Raw genomic sequence first — 11,666 nt, 5'->3', positions numbered from 1 at the left:
AAAATTGTCACAGCAGTCCCTACCTGTTACAGGTAACCTGTTCTGCATATATAAAACAGACAGCAATTAGCATGTATCAGGCCAGAGAAGGTGGCACAGCCCTGAAGCAGGGAGGGTGTGCAGGGGTAGTGGTGAGTGTGGGTGAGACACTCAATCCAGGTGGTGAGTTTCAAGCAGATCTCATTAGGAAACCCAGAGGTTCCTTCAGGGTTTGATTGACATGTCAAAATGGACATGTTAGCATCCTACCATCCAGCCTCAAGTCCCTTCCCACCCACCTTCTCTGATGGTCAGACTGGCTGCAATTTCTTGTGTGCCATCAACACTGGGCATGAAAGCAGCAAGAGGGCCCACTGAATCCCCTGAATTCCAGACCACCTCTTGCCATCCCCACTTTGTAGCAGCAACCCCACCTTCTCATAATGTCTAGGATCAATTATTCCATCAAGCAGCAAATTCTTTCATCATCTGCTGGTCCATAAGCAAAAACTACCCAAAGTGTCCAGGTGGTATTTGTAGCAGCAAGTGCAGCAAGATGCTACTTGGTTCCTGGATTTCTGTCTCAGCAGAGCTTAAGTTTACAGAAGTGGGAGGATTGTTTTTTCTTTTTTTTCTTTTCCTTCCTTCTTTCCTTCTTATCTCCTTCCCTATCAACCATGTTGCAGTAGAATGTGTCTGCAATAAAATGCAAATACCTTGTGTACAATTAGATGACTCGACAAATGTATATACCTGTGTAACCACCACCCAAATCAAGATATAGAACATTACCAACATCCCTGTAAAGTTCTCCTGGCCCCCTTTGCCAATCAAAAACATAAAAAGATTTTCAGGCAGTTCTTTTCCTCAAGTGTTTTATTTACCTACATAGAACAATAGGGTATATATACTTTTCTCCCATCTCCTGGCCCAGAGACCCTATGTTGGATTCTGTCTTTTGAAATCTGATTTAGTGGAGTGTGCATTTCTTTGCTGTTCCAAATCAGGTGCTCATAAAGACCATGGCATGGAGGCATGATGGACTGAGAGTGAATTATTTTTAGTTTAATTAACAAAATGGACAAAGGAGTCAGGAGCTCTGTGGCTGTAGGATGCTAAATAAATTTGTTGTCACCCTTCACTCCTGCTCTGCAAAGCCTGGATTCTGGCCCTGATGAGAGCTGATGACATTTCTGGATGAAGGAGAATCTTCTAGACACCTTGTATTCTTCAGCTTGCTCGTATTCCTTACCTGCCTTCAAAAGTTCGATTTTTGCTGCATAATTTTTAAAGGAGAAGAGGAAATAATTGGAGTTTCTTTTTCTCAAGCTTGCCTGTTCAGCTCCCCACCTCTCATGTCCTGACTTCTCTAATGGCCTTACTTTTGATTCCCATCTTTACCTCTCTCCACCCATCTATCTTTCTCTTCCTTCCTTTTCCCAGACAAGGAACTGGCAAGGTGTACTAGGAAGAGCTCGTGGCCAAGACTGTCAGAGAAGGGTTTGTGTAGGACTGGATTTGAGAGGCTCTTGAGGGATGAGAAGAAAAAATGATCCAAACTGGGAAATGGCAGGTGCAAAAAGGCAAAGGCAAAAATCTGAACAGCACAGAGAGATAGCCTGATGGCACAGGTCTGGGGAGCCTAACAGAAACGTATCACTTGTTGAGAGACTTTGGGCAAGTTATTTAATCTCTGTGACCATCAAATTTTCACATCTGTAAAATGAGAATAATTAACATCTATGTTGATGGTGAATGTAAGAATTATTGCTGACATATGTGAAGTGTGTATGATGTGCATGATGTTCGTGAAATGATGTAAAATGATGGCCACTATTATAATGGGATATGGCAGGAGCAATGAGGAGACAAGTCTGGCTGAGTAAAGCGGGAGCAAGTAGAATTAGAAGAATACAGTAGGACCCAAATCATGGCATACCATTAACTGATGTAATTTCTTTTAAAATCAATCCCCAACGCTCAAAGCTTCTTAAAAGTGGAAACACATGGAGGATGTATAAAACCTGTCACATGCATTTTGAGATTTTCAGATAAAAATAAGTGAAAAAAATAAATGCAGTTGCTACCACTGTGTTGCTATGTAATGAATAGGTCAGCACTCTTCTTTATTACGACTAAGGCAATGTAAGGAAAATATGCTGAATGACTCTTGATGCTAATGAAATATGACTTCCTATTGTGATAAAATATTTATTGTAATGGTGATGGGAGCGTGGTAATGTTACTGAGAAACTGACACTAGGGGTGTGCTGGGTATGAAAGTAACTTTCCAGGGCAATATACTCAACAAATATTTACACAACAAGCATTCGTGGAGTGTGGAGTGAATGCCAGGCTCTCTTCCAGGCTTTCTGCCCTTATTCTACACTTCTGTATCCAAGATTCCTCCGTAGAGATACAGATGGATAAATGCCTGAGTTCATGATTGAATTCATTTCTATTACACTGTCTTGTTTCCTCTTTCATTTGGTATGTATAAGCTTTTCCTGTACTAACTTTTTATCATATTGGAAATATTTCCCCCAAGTTATTTTTCCAATTGTAACAATTTTATTGAGGTATAATTGACCTACAATAGGTCACATATTTGTGTTAAGTTTTGACACATGTATACGCCCATTAAATCAGTGGTCCCCAACATTTTTGTCACCAGGATCTGGTTTCATGGAAGGCAATTTTTCCACAGATGATGGTGGGGGGATCATTTAGCTGATAATAAGAGTGATGGGAGGGACGGTTCAGGTGATAATGAGAGCAATGGGGAGGAGCAGATGAAGCGTTGCTCACTTGCCAGCCACTCACCGTCCGCTGTGTGGCCTGGTTCCTAACAGGCCGTGGACTGGTAGTAGTCCATGGCCCGGAGGTTGGGGACTCCTGCATTAAACCATCATCACAATCAACATAATAATCACCACATCTAAAAGTTTCCTCTTGCCTCTTGTAGTCCCTTCCTTTCACTCATTACTGAGTCCTGCACAAGTGCCATTGGGAAGTGGGGGTTGCATTCTTCCATCCAGTCCCCATTTGTGGAGTGGAGACTCTACATTGGGCATGGAATCTTGAGAATACTGGGGCCCTGATCACCCTTGCCTCAATTTAAAACAGTGATTTTACATCAGAAGAGTTGACTGAGAGAACCTCAGTCTTCTATCCCCCTTTCACTGAGTACTCAGGTCCTAGAGTGTGGGTGTCACTGAGAGAGAAGCCTGTCATTGTCCCCACCTCTAACTTTAGTGCTCTGGCTCAGAGATTCTGCCTGGAGAGAAGAAGCAGTCCATAAAACAGCACCTAATCACTTCCCAAAGGAACTGACTTCATTCCAAATAAAGGGCGGAAAAGTTCAAGCCTAAGAGCAATCTCAAGAACAGTGGAGATTTTGTGAAGGCAATTGGAAGGAGGTTTAAGATACAAGCTAGACTGTAGGCCTAGTAGCTTTCAGGACAGAATTGTGGAATAAGGCAGCTGGGAGGCCTACCGGGCTCGGAACAAATATCAAAAACTGACCTTAGAAACTACTCCTTCAAAGGAACCAAAATTTGATTGGATTAGTTTGTAGAGCAACTTATGCCCCAAGGCATTGTTGGAAATAATAGAGCAATCGGCTGACAATTAGTGAAATTTAAAAGCTGGGTGTGATCAGGGAAAGAGAGAAAGAAAGCTCTACCAAAGCCACTGTCATCCCAGAGTGACTGTGGGCATACCCCAAACTGAGCCTTCCTGAGGAACAACATCAGAGGTTCAATACTCTGTATGTGTGTGTATGGTGGTGGTGGTGGTAGTGAGAAATAGACTTAACTAAACTATTACTGCCAGTCACTAAACAAATAAGCAAATAACCCCCAAGAAGGGGAGGCATCAGTACCTGGAGTTGTTACAATATATTATCTAAACTGTCCACTCTTGAACAAAAATTATGAAGTGTATAAATAAAGGAAAGTGTGACCCATACACCAAAACAAAAGAAGGCAATAGAAATTACCTGTGAGAACAACAAGATGTTGGCTTTATCAGAAAAATATTTCAAAGTAGATATTATAAACATGTTTACAAAACTAAATGAAACTATGATGAAAGATATAAAGGAAGATATGGTAACAATTTGGCATCAAATAGAAAATATCATAAAGAGATAGAGAAAAAAAGAACAAAATGGAAAATTCTGGAGTTGAAAAGTACAATAGCTAAAATTAAAACTTTATGGGCTCAGTAGTAGATCTGAATAGGCATAAGAAAGAATAACCAAGATTAAGGCACATTAATTGAAATTATGCAAGCCAAGAGGGAAAAGAATAAAGAAAAATGAAGAAAGCTTATGAGAAATGTGGGACATCATCAAATACACCATCATATGCATAATGGGAATACAAGAAGAGGAGAGAAAGAAAGAAACAGAAAATAAATTCAAGAAAATAATCCCTGCAAACTTCCTAAATTTACTTAAAAACAATAACCTACACAGCCAGGAAACTCAGTGAACTCCAGGTAGAGTAAATGCAAAGAGAAATACACATATATCACAGCAAAACTGATGAAAAACAAAGAGAAATTCTTGAAAGCAACAAGAGAAAAATGACTGGTCACTAAAAATGGAAACCCAATAAGGTTAACAGCTGACTTCTCAGCAGAAACAATAGAAGCCAGTAGACAGTAGGATAACATATTCAAAGTGCTCAAAGTCAAAAAGGTCAAACAAGTCTCATATATCCAGCAAAATTTTCTTTCAGAACTGAAGACAAGATAAAGACTTTACAGATAAAGAAACATAGAATTTGCTGCTAGCAAACCCACCTTAGAAGAAAGTCTAAAGGTCGTTCTTCAGGTTGAAAGCAAGAGTCCCAAGATAGAAATTCAAATTCAAACATTAAAAAAATTTGTATAAACTAATATGTATGTAATGTATCGTGGAGCCTATCACATATAGAAAGGTAACATATGTGTCAAATATTTCCCAATAATAGCACAAAAGAAGTGTGGGGAGTCAAGCTTTATTGGGATAAAGAAATGACTACAGATGGTAAAGTAATAATTATAACAATTTTGGGGGGAGTTATAATGTTAATAGATGTAATATGTATAATAATACCACAAAAAGAGGGAAAAGGAAATAGATATATAGGACTAACATATCTATATACCACTGGAAATAAGCTGTCATAAATATGAAGCTGATTCTGATATATTAAGATGTATATGCTAAACCCTAGAGCAACCACTAAAAAAACTCTCAAAATATAGAACTCGTATGATCATATCAATAGACTCAAAAATAGCATTTGGTAAAATCCAGCATGATTCCATGATATAAAACACTCAACAGATTAGGACTAGAAGGGAACTTCCTTAACCTGATAAACACGTCTATGAAAAACCCACAGATAATATCATACTTAATGGTGAAAGACTAGATGCTTTCTTCCTAAGATCATGAACAAGATAAATATGTCTGCTCCAGCCACTTCTATTCAATACCATACTGAAGTGTCTAGTCAGGTCAATTAGGCAAAAAAAAAAAAAAAAAAAAGGTAAAATTATTTCTCTTCACAGAGGACATGATTTTGTATATAGAAAACCCTAAGAAACTCACTAAAAATTATTAGAACTAATAGATGAGTTCAGCAAGATAGAAGGATACAAAATCTAAATGCAACAATCAGTTGTATTTCTATACACTAACAATGAACAATGTGAAATTAAATTAAGAAGACAATTCCATTCACAATAGCAGCAAAAAGAATCAAACACTTAGGATTGAATTTGACAAAAGTAGTGCAAAACTTATACTTCAAAAAAAACAAAATATTGTTGAAAGAAATTTAAAAGGATTTAAATAATTAGAAAAGGTACTATGTTTATGGATTGGAAGGCTTAATATTGTTAAGATAGCAATACTCTCCAAACTGATCTATAGATTCAACAAAGTCCCTCTCAGAATCCCAGAAGATTTGCTTGCAGAAATTGTCAAGCTGATTCTGAAATTCATAGAGATATGCAAGGAAACCAGAAAAACCAAAACAATCCTGAAATACTTGTCATAATAGCCAAGAAGAACAAAGTAAAAGGACTCACACTTCCCAACTTCAAAATTTACCACAAAGCAATGATAATCAAGACAGTGTGGTACTGGCACTAGTTACAAAAATTAACTCAAAATGGATCAAAGACTGAAATGTAAAAGATTAAACTATAAAATTCTTAGAAGAAAACATAAAGTAAAATCTTCATGATTTTGGGTTTAGCAAAGGATTCTTAAGTATGATACCAAATATAAACAATAAAATAAAAAATAGATAAATAGGACTTAAATAGGACTTAAAATTAAAAACTTTTGTGCTTCAAAGGACATTATCAATAAAGTGAAAATATAATCCACAGAATGGGAAAAAATGTTTGCAAATATATACCTGATAGGGACCTTGTATCTAGAATATATAAAAACCCTTACAACTCAATAATAAAAGGACAAATAACACAATTTTAAAGTGAGCAAAGGATCTACGTAGGCATTTCTTCAAGGAAGATATACAAAAGACCAATAAAGATGCTCAACATCCTTAGTCATTAGGGAAAGGCAAATAAAAATAACAGTGAAGGGCTTCCCTGGTGGCACAGTGGTTGAGAGTTCCCCTACCAATGCAGGGGACACGGGTTCGTGCCCCGGTCCGGGAAGATCCCACATGCCGTGGAGTGGCTAGGCCTGTGAGCCATGCCCGCTGAGCCTGTGTGTTTGGAGCCTGTGCTCCGCAATGGGAGAGGCCTCAACAGTGAGAGGCCTGCGTACTGCAAAAAAAAAAAAAAACAACAGTGAGATATGACTTCTACTCACTAGAATGATTAGAATAAAAAAGTCAGATAACAATGTGTTGACAAGGATGTGAAATTAGAACCCACACCCACTGCTGATGGGAATGTAAAATAATGCATTCACTTTGTAAAACAGTCTAGCACTTCCTCATGTGGTAACTCTATTAGGCAGAATTCTCACATGACCTAGCAATTCCACTCCCAGGCATAAATCCAAAGGAAATAATGACATGTGTCCACATAAAAACTTGCACACTAATGTTTATAGCAGCATTATTAGTAATGGTTAAAAAGTAGAAAAAACCCAAATGTATATCAACTGATGAATGGATAAACAAAGTCTGTTATATTCATACAATGGAATATTACTCAGCCAGAAAAGGGAATGACACATGTTATGAACCTTGTGGATGAACCTTGAAAACAAGCTATGCAAAAGAAGTTGGTCACAAAAGACCACATATTATGTGATTCCATTAGTATGAAATGTCCAGAACAGAGAAATCTATAGAGATGGAAAATAGATTTGTGGTTGCTCCAGGATTGGGGTAGGAGAAGGAGGTGAAGATGATTGCTAAAGCATATAGGATTTCTTTTTGAGGTGATAAAAATAATCTGTGCTGACGATTGCATGTGTCTGTGAATATACTACAGACCATTGAATCGTACACTTTAAATAGGTGATTTGTTTTGTGAATTATATCTCAATAAAATTGTCAAAATTTGAATATCTAATTATTCATTTGTTATCAATATAAATACAATATTTTATCTGGTCTCCTATCCTGCGACCTTCCTAAACTCACTCATTGGTTCTAGGTGATTTTGTTTCTATTCCTTTGTGTTTTCAACATAGATAACCATGTTTTCTGTGAATAAACACAATTTTACTTCTTCCTTTCCAAACTGTATGCCTTTTATTTCTTTTCTTGTCTTATAACACTGGTTCCAGTCTTCAGTAAAATGAATAGAATTGATGGAGTAAACATCCTTATCTTGTTCCTTATATTTGGGGAAAAGGATTCAATCATTCAGCATTAAATATGTGTAAACTGCAGGTTTTCCACGCATTCCCTTTATTAGGTTAAACAAGTTATCTTCTATTTTTAGTTTTCTGTGAGTTTTTTTTTAAATCAAGAATGACTGTCAGATATTTTCAAATGCTTTTTCTGTATCTACTGAGATCATCATATGTTTCTATTTATTTTTTATCATTATAAAATGCACCTTCTGCGGATGTGTAGAATTCTCTCTCTGCCCACTCCCTCCTCACCAGTACTCCTGGAACTCCAGTTTCCTTGGTCTTTCTGGCATCTCAACTCCATTTTAATTCAAGGAGTCCTGTGAGTTCCCCCCTCCCAGTGCTGTGGCCTGCAAACTCACTCAAGGCAGTAAGCTGTGTGACCATAAGGCTCACCTCTTTGTTTTCTGTCTCTCAGAGATCACTGGCTTTGTTTTCTGATATTCAGTATCTTAAAAACTGTTGTTTCCTATATTTTGTCTGGTTTAGAGGGCTGTTTCATGCAGGAGGCTACATCAAGTTTCTTTTTGTCCACGTTGGTGGTAGGCGGAAGTTTTTGACAGATTGGTAATGAAGGGACTATATGTAGAGGTGGGTTGGCAGAGTTAAGGGAACCTATAGGGATACACTCAAGGATTAGTCCCCACCTGTGCCTGCAGAAGCAAGGAGGAGGCAGGTGCTACTGGAACCTGGGGAGTGTAACTAGAGAAGAGGGCCAAGTGGGAGGAGCTGGGACCACAGGGGAAAATAGCCACTGCCATCACCTTGGTGTGCAAAAAGGAGTCAGCACAGCAGGCCTGACCACTATCCTCTGGAAAGCCTACTTGCAGGGTTAACCCTTGGCTGGCCTCTGGGAACTTGGATTTGAGAATTCCCCACCACCCTAACTGATAAGAGTTGTTCACTGTGCCAAAGCTGTGTGCAAACAATGTGATTTATCCTGAACCCCTGTTTTCCTTCTGGGAGTCTGGAATTTTGGTACAGGCTAGGCAGAGGTTGCCTGTATGGACCAGCCCCCAATAAAATCACTGGGACCTGAGTCTCTAATGAGCTTCTATGAGTTGCAAAATTTCACATGTGCTGCCACAACTTTTTATTGAAAGAATTAAGCACATCCTGTGTGACTGTCCTGGGAGGGACTTGGAAGTTTGTGCCTGGTTTTCTCCAGACATTGCCCCATGTACTATTTCCTTTGGATGATTTTTCTTGGTATCTTTTCACTGTAATAAATCACAATCATGAGTATGACTATATGCTGAGTCCTGTGAGTTGGCCTAGATAATCATCAAAACTGGGGTTCTGGGCTTCCCTGGTGGTGCAGTGGTTGGGGGTCCGCCTGCAGATGCAGGGGACACGGGTTCGTGCCCCGGTCCGGGAAGATCCCACGTGCCGCGGAGCGGCTGGGCCCGTGGGCCATGGCCGCTGAGCCTGTGTGTCCGGAGCCTGTGCTCCGCAACGGGAGAGGCCACAGCGGTGAGAGGCCCGCGTACCACAAAAAAAAAAAAAAAAAAAACTGGGGTTCTTGGGGACCCCTGAAATACTTGGCTTGGCAAGGAATGAGCAGGGGACATAAACACTCCAACTGCTCTCTCTTTCTCTGGCTGATGTCCTGATGGTGAGCAAGATTCACCTAGAAGCCAGAAGGCAATGGAGCCTGGAGTGTGCAGAGCATTGAGGTGAGCCTCAAGAACAGAGCAGGGCAGAAGAGGGTGGGAAGTTCATGAAAGGGTTGGAAGGCCAATGGTGAAGCAGCACAGATGCAGAGTATGCAGTTACTGTGTTCTCTGCTCTGCAGCAAAGTCCCTGGGACCTGGGGATATAATGCCAAAGCACAGATGGTCACACCAAAAACATTAATTTTAAACTTTAAAAGTTCAAAAGATAACATTCAAAATTTTAAAAATCAAAACACAACATTGGGAGCTACAATACTGATCTAAAATTCTCCATGATTCTCTTCTTTTTGGTTGCCACTTTGAACTTTCAAATGCCTTTATTAGTGAAAATTGCTTTCAATGTCAATAAATTATTTAAACATCACTCTGGGAAAAGACTAGCAAAATGACAATCATGGGATTAATCTGGAAACTTTCTTAAAGGAAATTCTGTGCTTTTAATTTAATTATAAAGAACTTTCATGTTGACCAACCCAGTATATTAAGAATTTGAATGATATTGACAATTTTCTTGGCCCTGTTATCAGCATTCATTTATCCATACAATAAATATTTTTTGCATACCTACTATGTGGTAAGCACTGAACTAAGTATTTAGAAAATAGCTAACTTACATTTCAAAGTGTAATTGGTTTTTCTTAGGAGGGAACAAATATTAGACCTTATAGAATCTGTGTAGTACTCCCAACAGACACTCTTTTAAACCACAGGTTAAAAATTTTTGTATGCCTTTGCAAAGATAAAACATTATCTTTCATATCTCAACACCCCCTACTTGATAAATAACAATTAAATTAAATTTTTAGAGTCAGTATTAAATATCACTGAATCCTCAGCTAATCGAATGCCTTCTTAAACAACCAAAGGGAATTAAAAGTCATGAAAAGCTTTTCTAACTGAGATGACATTCCAGAGGGGTCTAGAGGACATTCTGAGAAAACTGTAATTTTGTGGTGCTGTGTTTCCCAGTATTGCCTGGCTGACTGAAGCAAAGAAAATCCTTGGAAAATTCGAGGTCAGAAGTGAAGGGAGGCTCTGCCTGTCAAACAAGGGCTTCCCTGTGGTTCTCCAGGAAGCAGTGGTAGGCAGCAAGGGAGCATGAACTTTAGAATCCAGCACAGTACAGAATAATGGATGATAGCTTTTATCCAGTGCAAGCTCCCCTTTCCTCATCACCAGACCACCACCACTAGTTAGCCCTTTGGCTCTTAATTATCGAGAAGGAACATAAACCCTGATAAAAAGCTGGCTGGAGCATAGACCTTAGAGTCGTTATTCTAATTCCAGCTGGAATGTTTACTGTGTGATCTTGGCCAACTTACTTAACCTTTCTGAGCTTTTTTCACATCTGAAATATGGCAGTAGTGTTGATGATATAACCCATAGTATAGGTATGTGTAAACTGATTAACTCAATTAATATTATCTGCCTTTCTCTCATTCTTAGCAACTAAGATTGAAGCTATTGGTGCACAATCCCCTGCATGTTAATCAGAGTCCTGAAGACTAAAAAACCCTTGAGTGTCTGAAGTCAAGGTTAAAAACTTCAGCCTACCAAGCAGGGTAATAGGTTAGTAGAGATTCCATCTGTTTTTGGTTCTTCACAATGCTATCTGAATAATTTTTTTCAGTGTGCTAATTTTATTTTGAAATCCAAATATTGAGGAAAGTTACAAATACTATACTGTATAAATTGTTGGGTTTTTTTTTTCCTGAATCGTTTGAAAGTAAATTGTGACCAGGATGCATAGCACTCCCAAATACTTCAGTATGCATACTGACTGTCAAGGACATTCTCTGGGTAATCTAGAACCACCATAAAAAATCAGGACATTACACTGATACATTACTACCATCCACTCTTCAGATGCCACTCATTTTCACCAACAATGTCCTTTACAGCCAACCCAGGACCATGTGTTGCTCTAAGCTGTCATGTCTTTTTAGTCTCCTTCATTCTGAAAGAGTTAAGATGTTGACCTTGAAGCCTGGCATTTTGTAGCACATGCCTCGGTTTGGGTTTGTCTGATATTTTTTCATAATTGGATGCCAGTTATGAATTTTGAGAAGAATATTACAGAAGTACTCTGAGGTCTCATGCCTTCTACTGGGTGGTAAGTGATATGTATCCCGCTCCAGGTGATGCTAAGTTTGGTCATGGTTGAGGTG

This window comes from Kogia breviceps, chromosome 8, assembly GCF_026419965.1.
Source record: "Kogia breviceps isolate mKogBre1 chromosome 8, mKogBre1 haplotype 1, whole genome shotgun sequence".
NCBI classification, from domain to species: domain Eukaryota; kingdom Metazoa; phylum Chordata; class Mammalia; order Artiodactyla; family Physeteridae; genus Kogia; species Kogia breviceps.
The sequence above is the reverse complement of the archived record's forward strand: the minus strand, read 5'-3'. Positions refer to the sequence as shown.